The sequence below is a fragment of the Hibiscus syriacus genome, unplaced genomic scaffold (genome assembly GCF_006381635.1).
Source record: "Hibiscus syriacus cultivar Baekdansim isolate YM2019G1 unplaced genomic scaffold, ASM638163v2 tig00110893_pilon, whole genome shotgun sequence".
Taxonomy (NCBI): Eukaryota; Viridiplantae; Streptophyta; class Magnoliopsida; order Malvales; family Malvaceae; genus Hibiscus; species Hibiscus syriacus.
Genome location: NW_024062901.1, coordinates 2,779,940 through 2,794,295, shown reverse-complemented (window position 1 = coordinate 2,794,295; position 14,356 = coordinate 2,779,940). Strand labels below are relative to the sequence as shown.

Genomic DNA, 14,356 nt, shown 5'->3' with positions numbered 1-14,356 from the left:
TGTTTGTAATATGGTTTTCGATCGTTTGACACCGTTACACTGTCGTTAGTACGTTTGTGATATGATCATTGAATTTTTTAGATGCTTGCATTTAGATCTTTTAACTTTTAAAACTTACAACATAATCTTAAATTTCATTATAAACCCCCAATTGACGAGATTATTCTCGTTGGTGGAAGCACACGAATTCCAAAGGTTCAACAGCTCCTTAAGGACTATGATGGAAAAGAGCCCAACAAGGGTGCTAACCCAGATGAAGCAGTTGCTTATGGTGCTGCTGTACAAGGTGGCATCTTGAGTGGAGAGGGTGGTGATGAGACCAAAGGTACATTTTCAACTCCCGTTACTTTGTCTGTTACAACTGTGCATGCCAATAGCTGATAAACTTGCCCTAATTGAATCCAGCCCATGCTGATATTTGTATGTAATGCTTTATTGTACAGAAATTCTTCTCCTTGATATGGCTCCTCTTACGCTTGGAATTGAGACCGTTGGCGGTGTAATGACCAAGTTTATTCCAGGAACACTGTTATCCCAACCAAGAAGTCACAAGTTTTTACCACTTACCGGGATCAGCAGACCACCGTCTCTATTCAAGTAAATTTTACAGGCTTATCGTTAAAACTTGGAAATGCTTGCTTGAAAATTGGATTTTATTTTCCCAGTTAAGAACCGGAATGTTTTGTACTTTATTTTAATTGCTGTGTTTGATGTCAGGTATATGAAGGTGAAAGTAGTCTCACAAAGGATTGTAGGTTGCTTGGGAAATTTGATCTTATTCCTCTAGCTCCAAGGTTCTCTTTCTCCTCCATCAGTTCTCTTCTTTGTTTTCTGTGCATCTCACCTCCGTTAACTGACTTGACTTTTTTTTATCCCTCATTTGCACAGGGGAGCCCCTCAAATTGAAGTTACATTTGAAGTTGATGCAAACAGTATCTTAAACGTTAAGGCAGAAGATAAGGGCACAGTATCTTAGACAAAGGTCGTCTAAGCCAGGAGGAGATTGAAAGAATGGTCCGCGAGGCAGAAGAATTTGCCGAGGAGGACAAAAAGGTGAAGGAACGGATTGATGCTCGTAACAGCCTGGAGACCTATGTGTACATCATGAAAAACCAGATTAATGACAAGGATAAGCTTGCTGACAAGCTCGAAGCCGATGAGAAAGAGAAAGTTGAAACTGCCTTAAAGGAGGCTCTCGAATGGCTTGACGATAACCAGACTGCCGAGAAGGAAGACTACGAGGAGAAGCTCAAAGAGGTTGAGGCTGTATGCAACCCCATCATCACAGCTGTATACCAAAGATCTGGTGGAGCCCCAGCGGGTGGGGCGACTGAAGAGGATGATGATCACGATGAACTCTGAAGCAATCTCTAATTTTATTGACTGTGCACCTGCTGACCAAGCCGTCGGGTGTGAGAAGATGAAAGCGTAGGTTGGTTGAGATTTATTGTAATTTTTCTCATGGTAGAATTGCCCACTTTCTTCCCTTGTTTTTTTTGTGTAAAACTGAAATTATGTTTGATTTTGGGTAATTTACATTATAGAAATTAAATTTGCTCCAACTTTCATATAAATTATAAAGTTTAATTTAATCATTTGACTCAAGAATCTTACTTGACATCCTTTTTATATCTCAACAAATTAGTATTACTTAATATTATATATATATTTTTAAATGCTTTCTTAGCGTTCATTTAAAATAAATAAATTCCCAATCATATATCAGTTAAAACAATTTACTTAATATTATATCTCAACAAATTAGTATTACTTAATATTATAATGAAATTTAGGACCGTGTTGCAAATTTTAAAAGTTGGGAGACCTAAATGCTAGCGCCTGAAAAGTTCAATGACCATATTACAAACGTACTAACGACATCAAACGGTTATAGACCATATTGCAAACAGATTAAATATTGGGGGACCATATTGTAAACGGATTAAATGTTAGGGGATTGTATTGTAAGTTTTAAAATTTGGGGACCTAAATGAAATCTTTAAAAAAGTTCAGTGACACTTACTATACTTTACCCTAATTAATAATATTAAATACAAAACAACCTACCTCACTTAGCAATAACAATATGGGTAAAGTATAGTAATGGTCACTGAACTTTTCTAAAGCTTTCATTTAGGTTCCTCAACTTTTAAAACATGCAATACAATCCCCCAACATTTAGTCTGTTTGCAATATGATCCCCCAAATAGACTAAATGTTGGGAGACTGTATTGCAAGTTTTAAAAGTTGGGGGACTTAAATGAAAGCTTTAGAAAAGTTCAGTGACCATTACTGTACTTTACCCTTAAATTATTAATATATATATATATATATTAAAAATATACTTCTAAACTAGTAATTATGATTTCTATTAAAATCATGTTTGAACATAAATTCATACGAGTTTAGTGGAGAGATTAAAATCATAATTTTAACATTCTAATCTTGAAAAGAAAATAATCAAATATGTTATTACAACTTATTAAGATGTAGAAAAGAATAAGGACAGTGTCCTATTCCATAAGGGTAATAGTAATTATTTACTTTACAAAGCAGTGATTAATTGGCTAATTCGTAACATACAGCAGACAACAAATGGGTCCTCCGATCTTGTCTGTGTTAAGGTTGAGGTTTCTTCAGGTTTAAGACACATAATCACGATATTAGTTTTTTATTTATTAATATCACATATAATAAATTGTAACGATATTATGATTATAATGATATGATTATACTAAAAAGAAGCTTTATAACATGATATAAAGCAGAAATATGCCAAAATATTCACGAATCAAATATCAGTACCCACTGTTAAAATCTTAACGCATTTGGTACCTAAATTATCAATTGTTGTCCATTTTAGTACCTAAACTTTAAAAAAAAAATTAAAATTTAACTTTAACTTTAAATTTTGAACAGTGTTACTAAAACGAAACAAAAAATTAAACTTTAGGTGTGGTTTTAAAAAAAATTAAAAGTTTAAATACTAAAACAGAAAAAAAACTGATAGTTTAATTCCTAAACACATGATTTACTAAATATTGTTATCGATAGAATTTTATGTTAGTTATAAAATTATAGATAAAAAAAGAAACAGATTAAAAGTATATATTTGTACGTGAATGAGAACCTTAATTATTATATTTTGCTTCAAGTCATATTCATTGATGGTTAATTAATTGATTGCTTCAACATTTTTAATGCACTTTAAGAAATCTAAAGTTTGATAAGATATTATTAATTCTTTCAATGTTTCAAAGAAAAAAATATCTAAAAATTCAACAATTATTTAAACTTATTTAATGTGCAACAAATCTAACAAAATAAGAATATTTATGAAACTTATAAACATTACTAATATGAAATATATTTAAAAAATAATAAACTAAATCTAAATAAATAAATAGTTTAAGGGTAAAGTATAGTAATGGTTACTGAACTTTTCTAAAGCTTTCATTTAGGTCCCCCAACTTTTAAAATTTGTAATACAATCTCCCAACATTTAGTCTATTTGCAATATGATCCCTAGACATTTAGTCCGTTTGCAATATGGTCCCCGACGTAACTGTTGGGGGACCATATTGCAAATGGACTAAATGTTGGGGGATTGTATTGCAAGTTTTAAAAGTTAAGAGACCTAAATGAAAGCTTTAGAAAAATTCAGTGACTATTACCATACTTTACCCTAACAATATTCATTAAACTTTTCAAAATTATATTATATTCATCAAAAGTTTAATTCAATTTTATTATAATCAATATAGTTGTTTGTCGTTAGGAAAATTAATGTAAAGTCCTTTTTTCTTAAGTAGTTATAATTTTCCAAATTGATAATTGCTATAAAAATTGATTTTTCGATTAATGAAACGATAGTCGGTCAATCTTAATGATAAAAAGATTTTGTTTGATCATAAGATTACGCAATTCAATTTTAAGATAATCTGATAATTAACGGTGATAGATTAAAAAGTTTTAGCTTCTAGTTTCTATTGGGCTGTTGTCTCATATATTGTCCGATGGTTTCTCTAGCTGAAAAGATCGTCAAACTACTCTCTTTTTCTCCTTTTGTTTAAACTCGTGGAAAGCCTTTCAATCTTCTCGAATCTCAAGTCTTATGGCATTCACATTGACATACTGGTGTATCCATTGCACGTAGAGGAAGATGATCGGCATTATCCAAGGTGAATGTTTAAAAAACTCGATAAGATTCTCTTCACATTTCATCATCCCGTCTCGAAGCTGTTATGGATTAGTTGCACAAGTATATCGACCCATGTATCAGGGACACTAGGTAGGCACCAATGCGTGCAGTCCTGGCCCCATATCGACACGGCTTCTTTCTGTCCTAACCAAATTGCTGGGTGGGCATCTGCTCTGAACTCGCTCAAATGAGTCAGATCAAGCACCTGAATATATGTGCCTTGCACTGCCTCTTTAATTAGATGGTCAAGTGTTCTAGCTTCTTTATTCACTCCATTGTTGCTGGGATTGAACCACAAGCCAAGCTGTCCAGGCATTAGTATCGAATCCAATGTAAATATACCAGTGCACGTTCCAAATATAGGTTTAAAATTCAAAACGCTTTTCATTAGACTGATAGTAGATTCAGTTTTAAACCAAACTAACTGAAGAATGTCTATAAGTTATCGACTGATACCTGGTCTTCTTCAAGGGGTCTGTCAAACAAGCAGCTACCGTTTTGATTCCACTCGCCGCCATAAAAATGTCTCGGCGATTGCAAACACCAGAACTTGAGAGTGTTCTTAGGAACCTCCTTTTGAATGTGACGAACCATATTTTCAAGAACCACTTGAAAGCCATCCAATAATCCCAGGGGAGGATTTATTGGTCGCCCGTGCCGGTAAAAGACTAGAGGTGTCTCTTTCGGGAATTTATCATATCCCCACCTAATCAAAGATTAAATCAAAGGTTAGTGCAAGATTTTCTCGAAGTGGAATTGCCAACTCCAGGATAACAACAAAAAGAGATGTTAATTGACCAACATCTTCTATAATTTAGCAGAAAGAAATTACCAATGGCCAGTGTTGATCCTGCTCCATTCATCCGAAACAATATCGACATCCACTCGGTATACTCCTTTCACTCCATCTTGAGCAGAAACTGCAGATTGTTTTGGCTCCCACCTTTTTCAGTAATGGAAAAGTAAGTGAAACATAAAACTAAGACAGACCAATGAAATAACATAAGAATCCATATTACATATGTTACGGATACTAAAATTAGGAAAATAGTTCTAAGTCATAGCATTTTTTTGAAAGGAATGATAGACTTTACTATTCGATAAAAGATGCAAGGGTACATGTCTCGTTAAAAAACCTCCCTACACCAATCTGGAGGAAAAAGTGTGCGATGTTCCGATGCTACACACCAATATACAACATCGAAATCCAATACACCCTTCGCATATGGCTCCCAAGTACAGCTCTAAACTTTTGTTTTTACCTAGCCAAGCTATACCCAATAACACTCCAGTCAATTACACAAAAGTACAGGGACAAAAGACAGCAAACATCTACAGGAATTAACCACACAAGCTGTTTGGAACAGCCTTCTCCTACCAACTACTTGAGTATTTGGAAACTACCAAAACAACTTACGCTTTAGCATTGAAAAGAAAATTTGCTAACAAGCAAGTTAGTAACGGTTCACCGATCAGAACACCATAGCAAAAAAGTCATAGGTTGTTTTGTAAAAACAGTGGTGTCAACTCTGATACGGCATTCTGCTTCAGATAAACTTACAGGGCAATACTGGGGGAATTTGGGAAGTGGTTTAATCAGAAGAGAGCTATTCCAACCAAAAATTCATTAGTCATGGCAACTATAATGCAAACCCGTATTCGAAACAAATTCGAGAGAATGAAAATATGACAGCCATCAATTCTCATTGCAGATAAAACACCACTTGCAGTTTAATCCATGATGGTCTAACATCATTAAAATGGGAAAACATAATATTCCAAGAACCACTAGATAAAAAAAAGAATAAGAACACTGAGAGCCATTGCCACTTCCTTCTTCCTATCTAATTTTGTGAAATTCTAAGCATCACAAGATAACAAATGAGACATGAAATTATCTCAATTAAAGTAATCAAAGCTTACTTATATTTGGCAATCAAAACAGCCCTATGATAGGCAACTGTGACACTAAACTTAGGGAAATAAGCCCCTCTCCAAGCTCCCTTTCTCTTCCACTTTTTAGCACCTCCATCAGCCACTAAGAATACACAAAAAAGACACCAAAAAGTTTTCATTCAAAGAATCCCCAACAAATCCAATATTCGTACTCCTCATCAAACCCAAGAACCTTGAGGGATCAATCCTCTCCAAGTTGCAATCTTTGGGTACCCATTCCCATGAATTGATGATTCCCATGTTGTCCCTCTTGTTGTTAAGACAATTCCAGGCATTTCTATGAAATGAGCAGGTTCCATCGTAGAAAGGCTTGGCTTTGGTGGAGTTTAACATCCAATGGATAATGGATTAGTGAGAATGCGAAATAAAAGCGGAAAAATAATACCCGAAATTGATAACGGAGTTCAGCCAATTGTGCTTACGTCTCCGAACTGCTGCAGATCTTTTACTAAGAGAGAAAATTTACAGGTGTTTACAAAACACTCACTACTCACAAGAAACTCTCTTGTATTGGGAGAAAGAAATGATTTGAGATTTTGAAGCTAAATGAGCTAGGGTATTTATAGTTAAAGCTTAATGGCTAATCTTGTAAATACCCTAAAGTTCAATGACTAAATTTTGTAATTATCCCTATTACAAAATAGTAAAAAATTGGGCAGTCCCCCCATTTTTCCAAGCAGCCGGTTGCTGCCATTTTCTTTGACCAACAATCTCCCACTTGAAGACTGATTTCAATCTGTCTTCACACCTCGATCAATGCAGCAATATTTCTCGTCTTTTATTCTAGCATATCAAATGAAGCTGAACACAACTTCAGTTTGTCCGAAGTCACCGTCTTTGTCAACATGTCTGTCGGATTTTGAGCTCCACTTATATTTTCAAGTTTCAAAATCCCATCTTCCAGAAGAGACCGGATAAAATGATATCGCAATTGTATATGCTTCGTCCTGAAATGAAAAGACAGATTCTTTGCTAGATGAATAGCACTTTGACTGTCGCAATACAAGACATTGTTTTCTTGTTTCTTGCCTAACTCTTCTAAGAAACTTTGGAGCCAAACCATCTCCTTACTGGCTTCTGTAACAGCGACATATTCTGCTTCAGTTGTGGAGAGAGCAACTATCTTCTGTAGTTGAGAAACCCAACTCACTACGGTTCCTCCTAGGGTATAGGCATACCCTGTAGTGCTCCTTCTGATGTCAACATTTCTGGCTAAGTCAACATCTACATAGCCTGTCAGTATCATATCTCCACATTTGAAACAAATTGCTTTGTTTGTGGTACCCGACAGATATCTGAGGATCCATTTGACTGCTTTCCAGTGTACCTTGCCCGGATTATTCATGTACCTGCTAACAGCTCCCACTGCTTGAGCAATATCTGGTCTGGTACAAACCATGGCATACATCAGACTTCCAATTGCTGAGGCATACGTCACCTTCACCATGTGTGCACGTTCTTCCTCCGTTTTTTGTGACTGTTCTTTGGAGAGTCTGAAATGAACACCTAAAGGTGTACTTACTGGTTTAGCATCTTGCATGTTGAACCTGGAGAGTACTTTGTTGATATACTCAGCATGTGATAATATCAAAGTCCCCAACTTTGTGTCTCTCTTGATCCTCATCCCAAGAATCTGCTTTGCAGCGCCCAAATCCTTCATAGCAAACTGCTTCGACAATTTTTGCTTCAAGTTTATAATCTCTTGCATGTCTGAGGCTGCAACGAGCATGTCATCAATGTACAACAATAAAATAATGAAGCTATTGTCGAACCTCTTGATGTAGCAACAATGATCTGCTTGGCATCTGGTAAAACCATTGCTACCCATGAAGCTATCGAACTTCTTGTACCACTGTCTAGGAGCTTGTTTTAAACCATACAAACTCTTCTTCAACCTGCATACCAGGTTTTTCCTACCTATCTCTATGAAGCCTTCTGGCTGCCTCATATAGATTTATTTCTCCAAATCACCATGAAGGAAAGTTGTCTTCACATCTAACTGCTCAAGATGTAAATTCTCTGCAGCTACAATTTTCAACACCAGTCTAATTGTAGATAGCTTCACGACTGGAGAGAAAATTTCATTGTAGTCAATACCTTCTTTTTGCTGAAAGCCTTTGACAACCAATCTTGCTTTGTAGCGTTTGCTCCCATCGTGCTCTTCTTTGATCCTGTAAATCCACTTGTTATGGAGTGCTTTCTTGCCTGGTGGCAATTTAGCTAATTCCCACGTCTGATTTGACATTAGCGAGTCCATCTCATCTTTCATGGAATACTCCCACTTGACTGAATCCTCCACTTGCATTGCTTCATCATAGCACTCTAGTTCACCATTGTCAGTTAGCAACAAGTAGTGCAAAGAATGAGAATATCGTTGGGTTGGTTTAGAAATTCTGGAGGAGTGTCTCAGTTTTGGTGTGCCTGGTTCTTCTTGAACTGCTTCAGGATTGATCTGAACATCATTTCTAGAAATCTCCTCGAACTCAGCAAATTCATTTGTTTTAGCTTCAGTATTGGAGCTACTTGATTCTATGGTCGCCCTGTCTTTGTACATCACATTCTCATTGAAAATAACATCTCTTCTTCTGACGATCTTCCGATTTTCATAGTCCAAAAATCGGTAACCGAACTCATCACCACCATAACCAACAAAGACACATTTGTTGGACTTGGCATCAAGTTTACTTCTTTCAGCAGAATCTATGTGTACATAAGAAATACAACCAAATACTCTTAAGTGTGAAAGGTTTATTTCTTTCTTGCTCCAAACTTCCTCTGGTATTCTGCCATCCAAAAGAACTGAGGCCCCACGGTTGATCAAGTAAGATGCAGTGTTGATAGCTTCAGCCCATAGAAATTTGGGTAATCCGGTATGTATCCTCATGCTTCTGGCACGTTCATTCATAGTTCTGTTCATGCGCTCTGCTACGCCATTCTGCTGCGGTGTCATGGGAACTGTTGTCTCCATCTTGATCCCATTGTTTGCGCAGAAATCTCTGAATCTACGATTTCTGTACTCTCTTCCATTGTCAAACCTCAATCGCTTGACTTTCAGACCAGTCTCATTTTCCACCATGGTCTTCCATTTTCTGAAGGTATCAAAGACTTCTGATTTCTTCTTCAGAAAATAAACCCACACCTTCCTTGGAGAATCATCGATGAAGGTGACATAATATAATGAGCCTACAAGAGATAGAACTGGAAATGGTCCCCATACATCAGTATGAACCAACTCTAATTTTTCAGCCTTGGGTGTCTTACCAATCTTTGCAAAGATGACTTTCTTTTTTTTGCCAAAGATGCGATCCTCGCATAGTCTGATATCTACATTCTTTAGATCCGGCAACTTCCCTTTTGACAAAAGTGTCTTCATCCCTTTCTCGCTTATATGACCAAGCCTTTGGTGTCATAGGTTTGATTTTCCATCAACATCTGCTACAACAATGATATTCTCTAAATTTGAGGTTACACAGAGAGTACCAGTCTTCTTACCACGAGCAATGATGAGTGCTCCTTTGATAATCTTCCATTCACAGCCTGAAAAAGTTGTACTATATCCTTCTCCATTAAGCTGTCCTACAGAAATCAAATTTCTTTTGAGACCGGGAATATGTCTCACTCCTTTCAGTGTCCAGGTGGCTTGGTTTAGCAACTTTAGTCAGATGTTTCCTTTTTCGACGATCTTCAAGGTTTCATCATCAGCTAGATGAACCTTCCCAAAATCACCACTGACATAGTTCTCCATGATTTCTTCGCATGGGGTGGAGTGGAAAGATGCCCCTGAATCCAAGATCTATGATTCAATCAGACTGCTGATGCTTAGAATCATGGAATCACCTGTCTCCTCTGTCACGTTGGCAGATTCCTGTGCGCCGGTATCTTTTTTCAGTGCTCGACAATCTCTTTTAAAGTGACTCTTCTTGCCACAATTATAACAGATAAATTCTTTCTTTCATGTTCTTGATTTGCCCCTTCTGGATTCGATCTGCCACGATTTGAATTTCTTTATGAAGTTCTCCCTCTGGACTCCGTGTGAAAGGTTGAGGAGGTTGATGCTTAACCCGATTCTCTCTGTCGAATTTCTTCACTCAATACCAGATCCCGAACATCATGAAATTTTAATTTGTTGTTTCCCGACGAGTTGCTGACTGCTATAACAGTAGCATTCCAACTGTCTGGTAGAGATGATAAGAGAATTAAAGCTCGAACTTCATCATCGAATTCAATTTCCACGTAACTCAACTGGGTTGTGATTGTGTTGAGTTCATTTAGGTGTTGAGCCACTGATGCCCCTTTCGTCATCCGCAAATTGAATAATCGCCTCATCAAATGAACTTTGTTTGAGGCCGATGGCTTCTCATACATATTGGAGAGAGCTGCCATAAGACCCGCCGTAGTCTTTTCCTTTGTTATGTTGAAAGTAACATTGCAGGATAACGTCAGTCGGATAACTCCGAGAGCTTGTCTGTCGAGAAGAGCCCAGTCTTCATTCTTAATGCCCTCTGGTTGATTTCCTAAGAGTGGTTGATATAGATTTTTCTGGTACAGAAAATCTTCAATTTGCATCTTCCAAAAGCCAAAGTCCACACCATCGAACTTTTGAACTTTCACCTTCCCTTCGTCTATAGCCATCGCTCCCACTCGAATATGGCTTCTTTGGATCGTTTCTGATAATTTGTGCGAACCACCGTGTATTATAACACCTCCGTCAACAAACTCGTATCGCCGACAAAATTTTTACTATTCACGAAATTTACTATTCACATGAATAGTAATGAATAGTAACCTCGCAAAAATTTGACAAAATTCATAACCAAAAGATCTGATTACCAGTTAATGGGAAATAAACTGAGTAACGAGTAATTTCCCTATAACCATATTAGTGAGAATACGAAATAAAAGCGGAAAAATAATACCGGAAATTGATAACGGAGTTCAGCCAATTGTGCTTACGTCTCCGGACTGCTGCAGATCTTTTACTAAGAGAGAAAATTTACAGGTGTTTACAAAACACTCACTACTCACAAGAAACTCTCTAGTATTGGGAGAAAGAAATGATTTGAGATTTTAGGATGATTTTGAAGCTAAATGAGCTAGGGTATTTATAATTAAAGCTTAAGGGCTAATCTTATAAATACCCTAAAGTTCAATGACTAAATTTTATAATTATCCCTATCACAAAATAATAAAAAATTGGGCAGCCCCTCATTTTTCCAAGCAGCCGGCTGCTGCCATTTTCTTTGACCAACACCTCGAGGGATCAATCCTCTCCAAGTTGCAATCTTTGGGTACCCATTCCTATGAATTGATGATTCCCATGTTGTCCCTCTTGTTGTTAAGACAATTCCAGGCGTTTCTATGAAATGGGCAGGTCCCATCATAGAAAGGCTTGGCTTTGGTGGAGTTTAACACCCAATGGCCATCGAAAAGGTTGCAAGTAGAAGAAGAGGATAACGGAAGGAACTTTTTAGTGGGTAGTGGAGAGGAGTCATTATTGGTATAGAGAGGGAGGAAAATGGAGTAAAGAAAGAGGAAAACCAGGGAAAGAAAGATAACTGATGGAAAGATCGAAGAAGAGAGCTTATTACGCATTTCAGAAGAATAAACATACAGTAAATATTTCCACTTTATGATCGAAGAAATGTTCATGGATGGTGGATCTGCAACTACAAATTTATATTTTATTTGTAGTAGGGGGCCTTCATATCAACATAGAAAGCCTTCCATGTATTAATTTGGGGTCTTGCTTATTAACCCAATTCGTTTCATATCCAGTCTTCTTTATCTAGACTGGATAGGGATCAGAATTTGGTCTGATATGTATATGTAAAGAGACAAGAATCATAGCCCACTTGAATTAAATATTGTCCCTCAAAAGCTTCATGGATATCAAGTTTTAAAAATTAAATAAACTGAGAGAACAAATCTAGCTAACAGATCATAATCAGGCATAATCATGTTGATGTTGAATCATTCATCTTTGGCATGAATCACATGATCTACTTGTTGATGAAGAATTGAGATTATGATAGTTTCTTACTATCTACTTCTTATGATTTGAATGAAGAGCAATGATTAGTGATTTTATAAAAAAAATAGAGAATAAATGATTTGGAGAGGATGATGAATAGTAAAAGTCAGTTTAGAGAGAATTAAAAATTTATTTATTTTTAGTCTTGATAAATTTTATATGATTCATAGTGTTGATATCAAGTCTTAATAATCAGGTTGACATGACAAATAGATATTATTGTCAATTTGATTCTAACAGATCATGTAAGTTTTTTAGTAGTCATATCATTGGATTGTAATTGACCAAAGAATATATAACTTCAGAGACTTCTAAAAACTTTGAAGGATTCGATAGATGAAAGACGATAAAAACACAGTCTATGAAGAAGTCTTGAAGATATAACCATAGAAATTGAATAAATTCAAAGAATATAGTATACAGATTTTTCTAGTGAAGTGATATATTTTAAACTGACCCAAAAAACAGAAAACATGAAAGTTTGTGGTGGTGAATGTTGTGATAGTGGGATAGAAATTCTGCAAAAGGAGTTGACTATGAATATATGCATGTTTCAACGAGATTTCACCATCATATAGCACTGATTTCATCAACTCGAATGCTTAAAGTAACATTAAAAAGCTGGCCTGCAATCTTTCTTCAAACCATTTCTTTTGAAAGATAAATCAGCTGATGCCTAACAAATACTAGCAATTTCACAGGTTCCACTCTCTTTGCATCGGCAATTTCCAGAACTCATTTTCACTAAAATTGTCGACAAAGGTGAAACATATCCATTCAGAAAGATTACATTACCATACACCTAAAAATCTTTGCTAATATTCATTGAATCTTATACAGCACACAGGTTTTGGACATTGCACTATATATCATCATCACCATAAAGTGGACATAGACCTTCCCTTTTTCCTTTGCCTATAGTTGACAACGTGAATGATTGACCTTTCTCTAGGATTCTAACCGAAAGTGACCGTATCACATCAGCGTCAATGTCGTCAAGCACTTTGGAGGAACTATATCAATAAAGCATTTCACATACATTTCCATCATATGAAGCTAACTCTGCTACATACGAAAAGCTACACACCAAACCACAAGTAATCTATGATGAAAGATTTTATGGGGCTTAGCGAATGTTAGAGTCCAATCTCACTCCTCAATTAAGAGCGTTATTCAAGATCCTCATACCTCGAATTATTCCTAGGTAATTCTCCTAGAGAGATATTGTACCATCCATTGAGTCTTATGTCTGCTCATTTAGGCCCCACATGATCCTAAGAGTAGGTCACTTACATTATGGTGGCTCCACATACTAACTCAGGGTGAGGTGATTGTGATACCACTTGTCACCAACATAACGCCCCAACCAAGTTAGAAAATGGGTACATGTAGAAAATTTCTCTTTGATAAGCACAAAATGGAAAATGGTGTATCAAGTTGACTTCAAGCCTCTAAAGAGCCAAACTAAATGCTAATCTCTCCCCCTTTTCAATCTTTCCACACAGTCTCAGCCACTTCCCTCTGCAATTTGTTGTTTAGTCTTTTGTCATTGATCAGTTGAGAATCAACAATAGGATCATGCAAAAGTTGAGACCTGTTAAGTATGGCTCATAAATATACCAGTAAAGAGTACAGGGTTAATTTTGTAATTATGTACCAGGGTTTTCTATTATAAATAGAGATGTAACCTAGACCTAAAATATCATTGAATAAAAACTTCTAGCGCCGCCTAGGCACCGAGGACGTAAGCACATTGCCGAACCTCGTAAAATTCTCGTGTTCTTTTGTTTTCTTTACCCGTTTTCGTCAACAATTGGTATCAGATGTCAGGAGCAAAATTCGAAGTCGCGAAATTCGATGGACAGGGTAACTTCGGATTATGGCAAACGAGGGTGAAGGATCTATTGGCGCAGCAAGGGATCTTGAAGGCTTTGCGATCTACAAAGCCGGCGTCGATGGATGAGGAAGATTAGGAAGAATTGCAGCAGCGAGCGGCAGGAACCATACGATTATGCTTGGCGGACGAGGTCATGTATCACGTCATGCATCTATCGTCTCCAGACGAAATTTGGAGGAAGTTGGAAAGTCAGTTTATGTCCAAATCCTTAACGACAAAACTGTATCTGAAGCAGCGGCTGTATGGGCTGAAGATGCAGGACGATCACGAT

At 36.6% G+C, this 14,356-nt stretch overlaps 2 pseudogenes; one reads left to right on the top strand and one right to left on the bottom strand.

Annotated features, from left to right (window-relative positions):
- The first annotated feature begins 10 nt into the window (after window positions 1-10).
- LOC120145396 lies at window positions 11-1,430 on the top strand (annotated as a pseudogene).
- Window positions 1,431-4,121: 2,691 nt separating this feature from the next.
- Window positions 4,122-11,780, bottom strand: LOC120145325 (annotated as a pseudogene).
- Between the last annotated feature and the right edge of the window lie 2,576 nt (window positions 11,781-14,356).